This window comes from Drosophila hydei, unplaced genomic scaffold, assembly GCF_003285905.1.
Source record: "Drosophila hydei strain 15085-1641.00,03,60 unplaced genomic scaffold, DhydRS2 tig00000063-arrow-pilon, whole genome shotgun sequence".
In the NCBI taxonomy this organism is placed as follows: Eukaryota; Metazoa; Arthropoda; class Insecta; order Diptera; family Drosophilidae; genus Drosophila; species Drosophila hydei.
Genome location: NW_022045657.1, coordinates 2,843,606 through 2,861,402, shown reverse-complemented (window position 1 = coordinate 2,861,402; position 17,797 = coordinate 2,843,606). Strand labels below are relative to the sequence as shown.

Below are 17,797 nucleotides of genomic sequence, written 5' to 3'. Positions count from 1 at the left end.
TTCCCTGAACGTTTTAAGCGAAGTTTAACCTCTAATAGCAGTCTAAAGTTTTTTATTGCATACTTTTGTGAGCTGATTAAGTAAAGTGCTGGAGTCAAAAAAACCGAGAAATTTAAATATAATGTAATTCAGTTAGGGAATACTTTCTCTATCAAAACAAGACTTAATTGTTGAAATAATTTACGAAACTCAGTTATAGAATTCTGTCATTTAAGTAAATTCTGGCACTTACCTTACGAAATGAACCCAATTTCAATTGATTGGAACTGCAAGGAGAGCAAATGAAACGAGTTCGTTAAAAATATATAGGAAGCATTAAACATTAAACATTAAAAAGACATAAGAAAATTTTACCACAATTCAAAGTTGTCCTACAATTTTTAAAAACATCTTTTGTGCGTTTTTAAGAGCATAATTACGAAACAGTTTCTTGTCAGCAGCCGGAGAAATGGGTAAATGGCGCAACTTTCGCCCATCTGGAGTGGCAGCCATTTTATGGGTAATGGCAGCCAAATGAAACCGTAAAACAGCGAGCCCCCAGTTGTCGCCCAGTTTGAAATATGTCCCACCTCCCTTTACACACACAAAGTTACAAAAAGTATCGCAATACCCGCATATCTATGGCAAATGGCTTGCATATTAAAAATGACAACAAGACAAAGCCAAAGGACAAAAGACGAAACAGAACCTTAGGGCTAGACAATGCTGAAATACCCTAACTTACAAACTGAACTCGTTTACCGATTCCCATGAAAATCTTGCGAATCGGAAATTACATTACGAACGTTGAGTGTTGAATAGGAAAGGAAAAGATACATAAAAGATATTTTATATATATATATATATATATATATATATAATATATAATATATAATGAATATAATTTTAATTTCAATTCAACTTCAGAGCTGCTGAGCTACTCTATCTCTATACTACTCTTTTTAATGGCTTAAACATTTCATGGCCATAGCAATACTCGCTGCCTGGATATAAGAGTGGCGAAGCCCAAAAGCGTTGACAACCAAAAGCTAAATTCATCAATGACAACGTGAAAGATGTGAAGGATGTTAATGTTGATCTCCCATGGTGTTACGTTATTATACTCCTGCGTTGCCTCTGTGTCGGCCACTGTCTGTGAGTGAATGCTGATGTTGGCTACCAAAAATGTCGCTACTTTTTTCCTTTTATTGATACTCCATTACTCGACAAAAAAACGGGAGGAAAATATTTTGGCAGCTGCCGCAATCGATGCTATTTATCGACTCAACTGGGGGACTAAAGCTTTTTATGGCAGCTACATTTTTTCTTTCTACACTTTTAATTTTAATGCTGCTCTACCTGATATCGCTATAAAAAACTAACATTTTCATTCAAGTAAAATGAAACATGAAGCATGAAACATGCACCAAATTGCACTTTTTTGTGTCAATTTTTTACAACTGCTGCGAAATGTAACCAAATGTTAATTTCGGAACATGTTTTAAAAACATTGAAACTAAATAGGAATGACTGAAAAACGAAGAACAACAATTTCAATTGCTCAGAGCAAATGTGAAAAGTTCAAATTAAAATTTAAATTGACATTGCACAATATAATGCAGAAAGCAGGTCAAAGAACAGCGTTTGGTATGGTCTCAAATGATAAATGCAAAGCTTTGCTCAGTGTATGCAAATGTGGCAAATCAATGAGTTTAATTTGAATTCATAAAGCATTTAAATTAACTGCAAGCTTATTTGGCATAATTACTCATGAAAAGGCAATAATAGGTGAAGAGCTTCAAAATTTACCGACTTTGTTTCCAGTTAACGAAGCCAAGTGTTGCGAGATGCTCGACTGGCCTCAACTTGGTTGGCCAAGTGTTAAATAAAGCAGCTCATTGAAGCCAAAACAGGGCAAGACAGAAGACATTTTCAGAATCAAGCTGCAAGGTGTGGCTAAAGCCCAGTTGAAAGATTCGCTGATTGCGGCTGCCCGCTTTAAATTACAGGCAAAGCATTATAAAAAAGTGGTGAAAACTTCTGGAATGGGCATAACTAATTTGGTAATGGAGCCGCAACTAGCCTTTTTATGGCAAGGGAGAAACTTAATTGGCCATTGGCCAAAATGAGACCAATTCAAAGTTTGTTAACGGCGTAGTGCAAATCATAAATATAAATTCAAAAGACCATGAATCAAGGAAATTACAAACGCGTCTGCTGCAGTCATAAAGGGTTATTCACTTTTGAGGCGAGTTTCACGAGAAATAAAAAAAACAATTGAAAATGAGAATTGAGAAATGAGAAGCGCGAAAGAAGGAAAACAATCCAGAAAATATTGTTTAAAGAATTCAAAGTTAAAGCTGTAATCACAGGACAGAGTTAATAGTAAGCTAATAAAGTGTAAGCTGGATGAGCAACGCGAGAGCTCAGCACGAAGTAAGAATATTAAGAAAGTGAGAGAGACAGACAGAGGATAAAAGCGCCTAAGGAGCTTGTTGAAAATTACGAAGTTTATTTAACAAAGAACAAAAATTTGCTTACTTATAATAAAATGGAAAAATACGTGAATAGCAAAGAAGAAAATGGTTTAATAAATAATCTAATAAATTGTTATTAACTAATAAGCTGGAATATTTTGCAGCCCCTTCTAAACAATAGTTACGGAAAACTGTTTATTAACTGTTATTATTATTATTAACTTTTTATTTATTGCATTTGTGAAATTCTTAACATTTAATCATCTTAGCTCTGTATAGCCACAGTCAATTTGTTTGTTGGCCAATGGAAATACTTCCACCAATTCACTGGGTCTTATCATTTTTGAAGTACTCACATGAACGCCTCGTTCACTCCCCTGTGGCCATTTCACCTGCTTGGGCGCAAGCAGTTGGAAGACAATATATTTTAACAATGTTAATAAAATGAATTTGCATGCATAATTAACTAGGCATTTCCGCTACAATTTGCTGGTCCACCCATTCCTAAGCTGACAGCTCGTCGCCCTCATCTTGAGTCGCGCACTGTGCGACACAAGCCCCGCGGTTATGATGCATGTGTGACATTAGCGCAAACATCAGGCCAAATAATTCATCGCAGTGGGTGTGCCATGCCCAACGCTTAAAACGAAATTAAAGCAATTTGGAGGAATGCCTAATGTGAGCTAGCATATAAATAGCCCCCTTCTGTGGTTCTGTTTATCTTCAGCTGGTACTTGAAGTTAAGTTTCAGCAATGCTTTCGCTAGATTTGCATAAATTATTTGAAAATGCATTAAAGTCTGGGGACAACCATATCTTAAGGTTTATAGTCTAATTAGCATATATACATATGTATGTGTTGTGTATAGTGCATGCTTGAAAGGAGGGTATCTCCTAGTTGGGAAGTCCCGACTAAAGCATTCTTACTTGATAAATTTCTTTTGATATCTTACTACGAAGAAAAGACTTTCGCGAGCATAACTTTAACTATGTATGTAGCTGACATATAACTTATTTATATGGGTAAATCATGAACTAGTTTATATGAATGAATTAACCCAAAAACTGCTATTTGAAGTTTCCTTAAGTACTTGAATCATGAACAACGTTATATAAAATATATTACTTCTTATATACGAAACATAAATCAAGTTTTCTTTCATATACTCAGCTACCGTCCTAATTGAAACATAACATTCTTAAAAATCATAAGCTTATTTTTTTCCCAGTTACTTTCTTATATAGAAAATTTCTAGCTTTTCCATTGCCCTGAGTGTCCCTGTCTCACACTAATTAAATTTTACGTTTTCTCTTTTAGCTCTTCGAATTCCTTCATTATGCAACATTCTTCTTTACTGTTTAGCCTCTGGACACACTGAGCAACATTGTTACTACTTATTTTGCCATTTCCCCATTATCACCTTCCTGCAACCCAACTACTTTCCACTCAATGTCAACTGCAAAAGCAATTAGATCTTAGCTTCATGATGTTTACAATATTTCAGTATTAAATAAGAAAATGAAACCCATACACATAGCTCGGAGCACTTCAAAATCCTAAACCCATATTATTAAAAATGTAACCATAAAAGCAAAACAGAGACAAAGCATTACAAAGGTAGCCATGCAATGAATCTTCCAGTTATTGTTTTATGGATAGCTTTCGGGCGCAAGTCCTTGACAATAAAAGGCTCACCAATTTTTCGGGTAGCTCAATTTCTTTTCGTACAGCTCGCTGTGAGCATACTTGAAACTTGTTAGCCAAGTGCTTTTGGACCACTTGAAAATGTTTCAACATTCGCTCCAAAAAAAGGTAACGAAGCATTAAATTGAAATGCCGCTCCTCTCAAAGGCCCCTGCGAAAAAGTTGCGTACCTTAAGCTTTTGCCATGCACACAGTGTACACACCTTTTTGCATATATACATATATATATATAATGTATATATATTTTTTATTTGCTTAAACTTTTGCTAAAGCATTATTATTATATTGTTCGCATTGTTGTTGTTGCTGCCCGTTTGAGTCGGAGCGGGGAGAAGCCTTAAGAGCGGTACAGGCAACAGCAGCGAGAACAAGTTCAGTTAAATAAAATATAAAACAAAACAAACATTGTTCAAATGAACTAAGTTTTAACCTGCTTTTTGCGCGCCACGCAGTCTTTGGATCGAATATTCTAGTATAGGATATTTTCCTGATAAAAATTATAATTTTTTAATTAATCAAATAGTTTCTCAGAGCTAATGAAGGACATTAAATTTATCTCGAATTAAGTTGAAGACCTTTTTTTATATTATATATACTGGAAATAAAATAGCTAATATATCAGATATGTGTGGCAGACTATGGAGCATGTGTTGAAGTATGAGTATAGGCTAAAGGCTGGAATATTAGAATATAAACTTGACTGGTCAAAATTAATTTGATATAGTGGATATAGCTAAACCCCTAAAATTTTCAATTTTCTTTAAAGACAAAATTTAATTTAGTTTCATTTAATATGCAATTTATGTTCCAAGCAAGCAGCTAACATTTTGCAACAAAGATAATTAAATATCATAGCTCATTTGAGCACAGGAAAATTGACGGCAAAGGCATCCATATTAAATGTCCAATGCAAAGTGTCGACAACCAAATGACAAAGTGTACAGAGAGCAAAGCCACAGGCAATTATGCCCGGACCGAGGCTTGTTGCCCAAAACATTCACTTGTATAAATAATTATTTGCTGTCTTCGTAATTTGCAGGGCAATCGCCCGAAAGCCTCAAAGCCCGTTTGCCTACAGCTTGATTTGCCAACTGCAGCCAGCTTAGGGGGGCTTTATTAAATCTGCTTAGTATTTAGTTTCGACACTGGGTGACCACACTGACCAACCAGCCAGCAAATGCAGCTGTGGCCCACACGACCAGAGCTACCTGCCCCTCCTACTCCTCCGCCGTCCTTCCGCAAAATAACAATAACAATAATTTACTTTGAGATTCAATGCCATAAAATAGAAGCAAAGCAAAGTTGAGTTTTTGGCCAAAGCCACAAGGCAGCCCTTGTTATCTGCGGGCGAAAGGACCTGGCCCTGCTCCAAATGGACCATAAAAATGTTGCCTAATTAGCCAGCAATAGTTGCGGGCAGCTGCGCAGGGCCTACAATCGTTTTGTTTGTGCACAAATATTTGTACGAAAGAGTGAAATAGAGATGCAAGTGCACTTGCCAAATAAATATTTAGTTTTATATGGGGAAATATACATAAGAAATGGCTAGAGTTTGGATATAAGCTGATATCCGACTTACTATTTGAGCTGAGGATACAAATGTTGGCTAAGGATACTACCTCAGACTTCGCTTTAAAATGGTATTCAGCAGATAGAGTAGCTTCCGACTTGGGTTACTTATAGACTATCTAATTGAAAGCGTATTGAAAACATTTTAAAGAATGTAAGCTTATGTATTCATTGTAATGCTGCCCCTATTCTACTAGTATTAAGAATTATAGTGAATTTCTTTTATAAGCTCCCAAACAGATCAAACAAATTTAAAGCAAACTGATTTTAAGTAGAAAATCGAGGGCGAATCAGTTTCAAATTAAATTATCTAGAGTTGTTAATTGCGCCTAATTAGAAGGCTAAATAAATAAAAATAAATAAATAAAAAGATCTAGAAATAAAATGCACGCAAAACGACTTTCGTCAGTTCAATTAAATGCAACCTGGCAGAAAAACAAATTGTGTCACATGATGCGGCACTAACGAGTGGCAGCGGCAAGTCAACTAAAATTTGATTATGTGTGCAAGAACGCAGCCACAAGATGACGCACCCAAACACACACACAAATTTGTATACATAAAACTATAGCGAAGGCAGACAATCTGTTAAGGACGAACAGCAGAGTTGCTCTCAACCAGGCAGGCAGACGTTTAGGCGGACAACCGACACAGTCGGTTGCTGCTGCTGAAGGCAATTTTCTTTGCATTCGTTGCAAGCAAACTAACTAAATGCAGTTATCCCTCGCTCTAGACATCTCACTGCCAGCCTTAACCCTTTTGAGGCGTCTGTAATGCAAGCAACGGTTAAATGTTTTCATTTTCATGCCTTTATGGCTGCTGCAGCTATGTTTATGACATCAGGAAACGCACAAAATTTATTTAATTAAAATGTAAAAGAGAGAGAGAGTGTGTGTGTGTGTGTGTGTTTGCTAGTTGGTGTGTCTGTGTGTTAATATTTGTTATGTGTGCACACTAATTGAATTGCAGGCAGTGCCGAAATAAGTGGACTAATGTATGTGTAACTCTCTCGCTCTCTATGTGTGTGTGTGTGTAGCTCTATGTGTGGGTGTATGAGCTAGTGTCAGGTGCATCACGTCCTAAAATATGCAATGCAAATTCTTTTTAATTAAAAGGAATTTTTTTTAGATGCAAACAACAGACAGTATATCATAATGAAGTGCTAGGCAAACAGGAAAAACTACAAAGGAAAATATAAAGTGAACGAGAGCTTTCAACAATTGAGACACAAACATACACACACATAACCATACACAACCAGTTTTTATGTTTCTGGGCAGCTGTCAAACGAATAGATGATATGTGATATGCGAGCAGTCGGTCTCATGTTCTTGTTATTGTCATTTAAATGCAAACGATAACGAAAATGTCACATTTCAATGACAATGAAAATATCAATTACAAATACATTTTACACGACCCCAGGACATATGCATATATCTGCCTACAGACAGGTGCATAGAACGCATACTGGACATATGCATAACATACGACCTCATGGAATTTAATTAGAGTGCGTTATGTTATGATACCTTTGCTCGAAATGATTGGCAGCTATGAGCGCAGTTATTTGGCAATGCTAGACTAGAAATTACCCTGTAAGCAACTTTTATATCTACTAGCTTTAAACGAGTCAATGATTATATATTATATAGATAAGCGATTGAAGGCGTCAAAGAGAATTGTCATGAGAACCCAGTCTTTAATCAACAGCAAATTTAATCAAATTATGTATTTTTATATATTTTTAATTTTTTTTTTTAAATTAGCAAATAAATGTAAAATAGTATTTAACATTTTTTTATAATGAACTTGAAATTAAAATTTTTTTCAAATTTTTATAATATTTAAAAATTTTTAAATATTTTTTTCCTTTTAATTCCTCATAATGTGACTGTGGTTTGGCTCTGATTCCATATATATACATGTGTTGTTAAGGTACTAAGGTTGCTTGTACAGGTTATACACTTAATAATAATAAAATAAAAATAAAATTAACTTAGTCTAAAAAAATATAGTTCATAAAAAAACAATAATATATTTGTATATATGAAAATATTATTTCAAGTTTGCCAAAATTTGAGGGAAAAACATAAAGGAACCGACATGTCCAAATCAAAACAAAACAAGAAACACAGCTCAAGTGCATTTGCAGTAGACGCATACTGAACATTTTTAAGCTCAAAAAACCTTGCATGCATTAGGACTGACAAAACTTTAACTGCAGAGACAGACAGACGGGCAAGCAGCTGGGGGCTAAGTCAACGCTAGACAGCTAGACAGACACTGAGCGGCAGAGGGTGGGCCATAACGGGGCTAAGGGTAAGTGGAAGCGTAGGATTCGGAGCGCTTAGACAAACAGAACACTGCATACCGCATGTATAAAGAATTTCAATTTGAGCGCCATTCATACTCAGACGTTGCACGGACGAATCTCTACGGGTCTCACTGGACGCAGCCATTGCAAAACTATTGTTGCATACATTTAGGTGTTGCAGACACGTACGCATACAGCAGACATACACCCACCCGCACACGAGTTATGCATTATAGATAGACGGAGACAGAGAAACCGAGAGAGGGAGCCAGAGAAAACGAGTAAGTGCAGTTGGAGTCCAGCAGATTAATGCAGAGTCACGCAGACATCAGAGAGAAGACGCAGTAGCAGTGCGAGCCGCGACGCTTGATTGTATTTTTATTTAATTTGGAGCCAAGGGAAACATAGCGAGCGCAACGTTTGCGTGCTGCTTCTCTGTGCATACCCTATGGAAATGTAAGGCAGGGTATGTGAACCCACTTAAGAGCCAGGCACGGACAAGCAGTTTACAAGCAACTTACAATCAAGTTGTCACCAAGTTGCAAGTGGCTTATGAGCAAAACTTAACTCGATTTCAAAGTTTCTATGAATTGGTTTTAATACATGCTGATTCTTGCTTAAAACAGCTTTCTCCGTCGCCTAGTAAGCTTGCCTTTAAGACTCTTTCATAGTATTATAAAGCATTTTCACTTTGCCTGTAATTATCCACAATTATGAAGACACAGAGCATCGCCGAGTCAAGGGCTTTTTTTTTATATATACTTCGTTATTTTTTTTATGCTTATCTTGCGGGGGAAAGTCGCGCAAAGCTTTCAGCTCGAAGCACAAAATTGCTTCAAAAAGGATAAGAGACGCAATCATTAATTGCTGAGCGATTTACACATTACGTACGTGGCATGAAATGCAACCGTCGAGCAGAGCTACACATGCGTTTAAATATAATGTCAAGATATAGATTATCGTCCTACTACTAAGCGACATCGATAAAAATGCTTAAACTAGAGCGTAAGAAATCTCATTGATAAAGATCGAGCAGCTTAGTGTGAAAATTTGAAATGATGACTCTGTCTGTGTGAGTGACTCAGCATGTGTATATGTCCCTGTATGTGTGTCTGTGTGTGCGTGTGGATGGAGTTGGTTGGGCGTTACCAGCAGGTAAAGCTATTTGCGGGCACGCTGCACACTAATGCCACTTTTATGATGATTGTCCAGTTGGAAACAGGGTGTCGCAATTGAAAACGAGCTCATATCGGTTGACAGACAGAATGCAATCGATAAATCATTGTTAGGTGTTACTATCTTCTCTTTACATCATCTTTTCTGATCTCTATTCTATTATTATATTTTCTCTTAACTAGTTTTCTTTCTTCTTCTCGCTTGCTTCTTCCTTTTTAAATGATTTAAATATTCATTATTATAAACTTTTTTTTCCTCGCTATAATTTTAATCTTTAACTTAATTTTTTTTTTTTTTTTTTTTTTTGATTATATTTATAAAAGTGTAGAACCTGTACAATCAAATTTAGTACCTTAACAATACATGTATATATATGCATTGTAAGAATATAAGTTATTTGTATATATTCGATTCTGTTTTCGCAATATACTTTCTGCCACTGACACCCATTATGTGAAACAAAAAAGTGCCCACAGCCACAGCGAGAAACACCGACAAAATTAAGTTTAAAGGAATAAGGTCAAACTGTGCTATGGCGCGATAAAGGTAACTGTAAAAAAATGACTGAAAGATAAGCATAAATCAGTGCATAAAGCAATTACGCGAATGGAGCAATACGAAGGCATCCAGTAAGCGACAGAGAATGGTCAAAAAGACGAAGACAGACCCAGAGAGCCCAGGTGATAAGGGCTAACAATAATGAGACTACGCAGCAAAGGACATAATGATTGATAAACAGGCAGTAAAGAGGAAAAAGGACGAGTGAAAAGTAAGCAAATCAGCTGAACACGAGACGAGAAACTTGCAGCAACTTCCGTTTCAGCTAAATTGTGACAAATTTAACCGAAAAAGAGAGGGGGAGAGGAAAATGAGAGAGTGTGCGAACATAATGTGCATGTCAGCATTAGATAAGAGGCTGTTCGGGCAAGCGAAATGGCAACTACAAGAAAAATGGCGTCTGCCATGGAATTGTTTTCGCCTGGGGAGCTGTTAGTGCAACTCAACGCTGAAATGAGTAAGTTATTCAATTATTTATGATGCTGTACGGCGCAAAATTCTCGACTTACTCATTTTAATGCCGCATCGTGAAGCCTAATTGGAAATTATGAGCGGCAAGTCAAACTCCGATGTGGAAAAGTTGAGAAGGCAAAACATAAATAAATAAAAGAAATTGTGGCAAAGCAGCAAATTAAGTCATTCAAATGGGTTAAATGAGACAACTTTAAAGAAATACAATTATCCTGAAATATATATTCTTAACTGTTAAAGTAATATTTTTAAGTCAAGGAATACCGCTAATGTACCTGACTAAAGTAAAAATTAAATTTGCTGAAAATAAATTAAATAAAACACTTCTTAAATTTATGGAATTTCTGTTAAAATGTCCTCACTGTATTCAATAATCTACTTATCATAAAGTTATTTTCCACTCAACTCGGAAAATAAACTACAAAAAATCTTCAAGAAATATTCACTCACAAATCAAAATGCCCTTTACCATAAGAGTAAAAATAAGTATCATTATTAAATGCCGTTTCTTGGGTAATTGAGTGTGAAATATGTAAGGCTAATTGATTAGAAAGTTGTTGAATTTATTGCTGACCATAATCCTTGAAATGAAAGGTTTTCGTTAGCTTGCCAGCCAGCCCATCGAGTGTTTGAGATGATGCGGTTCCTGCTGGCATTCACCAAAGAGAAAGAGCTTTACTTAACATTTTCAGCTTGTCATGCGGTCAAGGTTCATAATTTAGCAGCTGACTAAAGTTCGTTTAAGGTTTAGGGTAATGCTTTTGTTTGCAATGGCAGCTGGATGTTTTGCAAGCCATAATACGAGTGGTTTGCCTGGCAGCTGTCAAGTGTTAAGTAAAGTGCTTGGCATGACCGCAAAGTGTTGAAGTGGGTTTAATTCAGCTATGTGACATGTTTCTAAGCAGGCAAATGTTTATGAATTATGCCAGAGACTGTGCCCGATGGCGATCCTTACTTAAGTGCAACATAAACAACACAAGACAAACATGAAGCAGTATCCTTCCGCTGCAGACAAAGTTGAATATTAATCAAATATATTTTTGGTATTGCCAGGAAAGGTTATATCAATTAAAATATATCCATAAGCATCGATAATTATCGATAAATAATAACACTACATTTTATCAAATATTATGAAATCAGGGAGACAAAAAAAAACTATAATATTTTATACACCTTCTCTTAATCTTTAATCACTCGAACTAAATTTTAATTCCTATATTTTCTATAGCTATTTGTGTATGCCATATAGAGTACAGCAAATTCCTTTTAATTTGTATTTTCTTGAAACGCTCTAACAAAACAATTCCGTTCTACAGACCAAATCCACAAAATGTACAAAAAAATCTTTTACAAGTCGTAAAAATATTCTAAAAACCTGTGCGAATTCTGTTAATTTTTTGACCAACTTTAAACCAAATACGGACATAAAAATAAAGTTCCCTATAGTCATGAAAAACCGACGACGGCAGGCGAAAAATTCCAGGGCACAAAAACGCAATTTGTTAATGGAAATTCAATTGAATTGGACAACTAAGTAAATATAAATTTACCAGCCGCGCAACAATACACACACGTAGATCACAGGTAAATAAATAAAGCACGTGAAATAGAGAGGCAATTAAATAAATAATGAAATATATCGAAAACGAATTTTCTCACTCAACCTTTATGTCGCTTAAAACATTTAATCATCACCTGGATGAACTGAAAATAAATTTACAATACGATACGATACGATTGTTACAAACACAGTGTATGTGAAAAATGAATCTGGCAATTAAGCCAGATTTCAGTACACAATTTTCTTATGAAAAAAATATTTGAATACCAGAGAAACAACAACTTCAAGTATTTTCCCATAGGGTTACTTATTAAAAGGAACTACAACAGGCTTTATATATTTATAAAGTATAATATAACATACTATATATAATATATATTTAATAATAATAATATATATATATTTAATAATAATAATATATATATTTATATAATATCACTTATATCAATTTAAAAATAAAAATAAATAATTTACATTATTAACATATAAAATAAAATTAAATAAAGCGAAATGTGTGTAGCAATTAATTGTCAGACAAAATAGACTTTAAACCATTTGTATATAACTTTAAAGCTTCAATCCCGAAGTTACTTGAAGAGTTTTATTCAATTGTTCAGTTGCCACGCAACAGTTCACAATGGTTTTTAAGCCCTTTGGGTTTTGACCACAATCAAACAGAAACCTGTTCACTTCAAGTAAATTTATAAATAAAGGACAAGCGAGAACAACAGCGCCAACTTTCAAGCACTCAATCATGATATATATCAATTTATGAACATTTCCAGCAAGCAAATAAATAATAAAATTAAATAACAAATAATTGAAACTGTTTAAAAATAAACAAAGTGTTTCATTAAAATTCCTGTTGCTATTGTGCTAATATCTTCAATAACATGTAAGATAAATATATATATATATATATATATATATATATATATATATATATATATATATAGATATATATGTATATATATATAAATAAATACATATACATATGTGTGTGAACATATATAAGCAATTATATATATTCCATATGCATGACAGAAAGAAATAAAAACAATGAAAATGTTTACGCCGTAGGTTGTGCAAAATGGTTTCCGTTTGACCCTGCCCATAAACTTTGTTCTTTTATTATTATTTTTCCCTTTTTTGCTTGTTGGTGTTACAGTTGCGGTGCATGAATTGTTGCTGCTGCTGTTGTTATTTTTTCTGTTGTTGCACGTAGAGATCGGAAAGCAATCCCTCAAATGACGGCGATAAGCAAAATACCAGAAACAGAGCAGCACATGGAATACCCTTAATAAAACTAAAATTTATGATTAAACACAATGAAAATATGTAGCTACAAGCACCAACGTTCGTGCTCAGCGCCTATAAGCTTAAAGCTTTACAAAATAACAATAACAATAACAATAACAATTCGAATAATAATGTCTGTTAATAAAAACTACGCCTGTTTAACTCAATAGACTCATTAAATCGAAAGAAATGTTTAAGATTTAAGCATTAAATCTTATTTTTTTGCCTATATGCAATGCAAAGAAGCTCACAGCTTTAAAATTCTTAATGAAACTCAAATGGAACTAGTCCATAGCTTCAATGAGCTTCCAAAGCTCATTTCTTAATGATGTCACTTTCAATTTAGGTAGTAACCTGAAGTAAATCTTATTTATGCTTGGAAATTGATTAATCCAGAAAATCTATTGGAGAAGCTCATATATGCCGCACATGCCGCAGCTGTCAGCTGATGGCATCTCCCGCTATTTTAGTGCCATCACCTAAAGGCCGCACTTCATTGCCTTGACTTGGCCAATTGCCGTTCGCTATTTCATTTTATTTGTATAACATTTATGGAGCCCGAGCTCAGCGTCTGCCACACAGTAGTACAATCCCATATTTTATTTATATGCCAGCACATTCGAACTATGAAATAACCACGAGTCTGTTTGCCATTTCGTGGTCAATATATGTATACATATATATAAGTTTTTATATATATGACTGACCCACATGGCAGCGAGGTCGTAACTGCCAAACGAAGCTAAGGAGTGCACTAGTTGGTTGTCAGGTGGCAGCCATATTTATTATTGTATTGCAGAACACAAAATGACCGCACAGGATATGTACATACTTCCCTGACTGACTGTCTATCTGGTTTGTTTGTCTATTCAAGGCTGTTTAATTGGAGCAGCTTAAAATATAGCTTCTAAAATTGTATTTAAGAAAATACACAAACTATTGTAGCTACTCTTCGATACCAGTCGAAGCAATCAGTTATCCAAATCAATCAAGAGCAATACAGCACAAATGTAATCAGAAACTTAAGCCAACAAAATATGCTTAGCTAAAAGATAATCTGTATGCGAATAAAATGTTAAGCACATGACTTATGCAACTAAGCACTTATATTCATAGAAGACTTGTCATAATTTATTTGAAATTTTGCAAATTAAATATGTATATTTATCAAATAACTTAGATACTTACCATAAACATATATCACTCAAAGATTCCATCTACCAACACACAACACCAAATCAATCATACGACATGTGAGACAACGCAAAAGTCAACCAAACAGAAGGAAACAAAAATTGAAAACGAAATATATAATTTAACTGCAGAGCTGACTAGCTGACAAAATGCAAAACGATTTTCAGCTCAGAGTGTCAGACTGACAGCCTCCTTGAGCTTCCTACTCTCAGCTACTCGTTGGTATTTGCTGAGAAAACATTTATGTAAACTTTCATACTATAAGAATTTCATTGTGCATAGCTGACTCTCTGTCTATTCTATTATATCTGTCTGACTGCATATCTTTATGACCGAGTTTGTTTTATAGCGCCAGCACGAAAGCGACATTTGCCAATATGCTTCACAGTTGTGGCTTGTTGCCCCTTCATCCTTGTTAGCGCGCCGCAATTTGTGTTCGTCTATTGAGTTGAAGCTTTTTATATGCCAGCTGCATAGTTTTATACTTTATCAACCACAGACTCCTCCTCAGATACCTTTCCTAGCTGCCTATTTGTGTTTTCTTTTCATTCTCTATTGCCATAAGCCTTATTTTATTCGTCACAGTAATGTAATAAAGATATCTCATTGTCTCAAAAATCTGTCCGTTCAAAAATACTCGATTAAGATTGTTTACAAATGAAATAAATATGAATTTTGCTGAATTCAGAATTAATTTTTTTTTTTTTTATTTTTGTTTTTTTTTTTATATCAGAATTAATAAAATAATATTTTTAAAAAGAACAAAAATGCATAAAAACTCGTAAGTAATTTTTTGTTTATTAAACATTAAATAAATAGTTTTTAATGTTTTTTTATTTTAAGGAAGAATATATTTTTTATTATTTTATTTTAAGCAGTAAATCAAGTAAATTATAAGCGTATTTCACTTTAAAATTTCATTTAAAATTCTTCAATTATGATTTGTTGAATGCCCCTGGAAGTATGCAACATATTTCTGGTGCATGCATTTTCAGTAGTGCATGTGTTATTTTTATAAAACTGCAGCTACATTAGACTAGATCGAAATACATCGCTTCCATTCTATAAGCCCACTTTATGTGTTTTGCAATTGCCATTACTTCCTTTTCTCATTACCCTTTTTGGCAAATCTCTTTAGAACTCATTTCCATAGCAGAACATTTATTTGAAAAATTATTGAGCTGCTCCGTGAAAGGATTTGCACAACAAACATCAACCTGGGACAGTTTTTAGCGCACACATTTGCCAGCTTCGATATGCTCCTCTTGTCTAACATATATATAAATATATCTGTGTGTATATGTTGATAAGCCTGTTGTGGCCTAGTTGGCCAAATGCAAGGCAAACTTATAGGCCACAACCCCTTCCATAAGCTGGATACAAAGCCCACAAATTCGAGTCATTCGGCTGCCAGAGCTTACATTTTTGGCCCATCCTACCTGGCCGGGGCCGAAACCAACAAAATATGTGGCCAATTATAGGTAAAACAGACGTTTTTACGTGCAGTTTGTTTTTCGGTTCCTTCGGCATCCTCTTCATGTTGTTTTTCCGGTTTGCTGGGCTAATTTATGACTAACAATGGCTGCGGGCATTATTTTTGGGTCTAGTCGCATTGTGGTTCAGTATAATCATTCGCCATTAGTCAGCTGCGATTCGCTTAATCGCCGTCGGGCTTTCGGTTACTTCAAATATTTAACGCATATGTAGCATTAGCAATGAAAATTATTTAGAGCGCATTCTAAAGGGCGGCACGTGCTAAGCAAATCCCCAAAGCATTCTAAACAAAATACGAAAACGAGAATTTCTGTTATGCCACACGCAAACATATCTAATTCTAGATCAAGTAGGGCATTTTATTCACCTCTCACTCCCACTCTAGGGAGCAATAGATTTCGCAATTCTTTGTTGTGAGGCATTTACATACTTATTACAAGACTTAATCTGTAAGCTTAATTCACTCATTTAATACTTTATCAATTCAAATTTGCAATTTTTCCTTTTTATATAAATATAAATAAAATTCATAAATCATGATAAGTAAATAACGAATTTCAAAAGCACGCCAGAAAGCTTATAGAATATAAATTTTAGTAAATTCGCGAAATAATTTTCGAGCTGACACAGCAATTATGTATATATGCTATATGATATCCCACATCATAAAATCCGTGGTTCACTTAGCATAATTAAATCCATCAAAATGTATTTTCATACTGATATGTGCGAAGCTAGGGCAATTCATTTAGAATGTGGCAAACGGGATTTACGCATAGCGGCTTTAAAAAATAAGATAAATAAAAACCTGGCTAAAATGAAACAAGAAATGGCAAATACTTTTTGCATGCCATCATGGTAGAGATCCATTGCCGATGACAAAATGCTTTAGCACACAAGTGACTTTGAGATACCCTGTAGTCAATCTCAAAGTGCTATATTTAGGGTATCATGGGGTGAAATGATAATATGACGATATTATGATAAGATGATATGATTTTAGGCGTTATAATTGTCTCGAAATAAATGTGTTAAGCTTTAATTTTAATTTATTTTTTATACAATTTAAAGCTTTTATGAATCAAATGCTCTATATTATTAATTTTTATACAGAGTATCAACACAAACAAAAACAATGCCGATGTCAACGTTGTCGCAAAGACAAAAACTAAACTTTTTTTGCCAAATATACGACAGGCAGTGAGAAGGAAAGACAGCCTGAGTGGGGGAAAGAGAGAATCAGCTAAAAAGGACGAATGGAACAGGCTAACAATAACAACAACAAAAATAGAATGTCAAATGTTGTCGCTGTTCGTTTCTTGGCCGGCTTGTCAACGCCAACGTTGTTGCTGTTGATATTATTATTTTTGTTGCTATTGTTGTTGTTGAAGGCAAATATTTGTGCAGTCAAATAAAATATATAAGCATACATACATAAGCAAAATAAATTGTTGGAAAAAAAAATTTGATTTGAAATTGAGGCAGCAGACAGTAGAGGTCAAAAGTTGCGCAACGCACGAGCTTTGCATAGAGCTCGACTCGCATTTTTATATGTATATATATGCAAGCATTATCAACTATTTTGATGATGTGTTTATCAACTGTCAGAAAGCTGACAATAAGCCAAATGGATTTCTCGACCAGGCTGGCCAAACAAAATAGTGCCGCAATATTTGCATTTTTTATGTAAATACATATTTCCAGCACAAATAGCGGGAGAGCAAATAAAGTGAGAGAAAAGAAATTTTCATATTATGCATAATGAAATGGTTTTCTGAGGGCTCAAGTGATAAAAAAACACTTTACATTTCTCATTTCAGCTCATTTTAGCTCATTTTATCTCATTTCTCATCTCATTTTTTGTTGATCTGAAGACGAGCTGCGACCAATACGATTCGCCCGTCTAAATAAATGCAAATCGACAAAGACGAAAAAATAAATATGATAAAATTTATGCAAGAAAGAAATAAAAGCAAAAACTTGTCGTTTGTCATA

The 17,797-nt window shown here is 34.6% G+C and overlaps 1 long non-coding RNA gene across 1 annotated transcript in view; it reads right to left on the bottom strand.

The window, feature by feature from the left end:
- Positions 1 to 227: 227 nt before the first annotated feature.
- Positions 228 to 17,797, bottom strand: part of LOC115482806 — a 78,874-nt gene continuing 61,304 nt past the window's right edge. The window contains exon 3 of the long non-coding RNA XR_003944142.1: positions 228 to 266. This is a non-coding gene — a long non-coding RNA (uncharacterized LOC115482806). The remainder of the gene's footprint in view (positions 267 to 17,797) is intronic.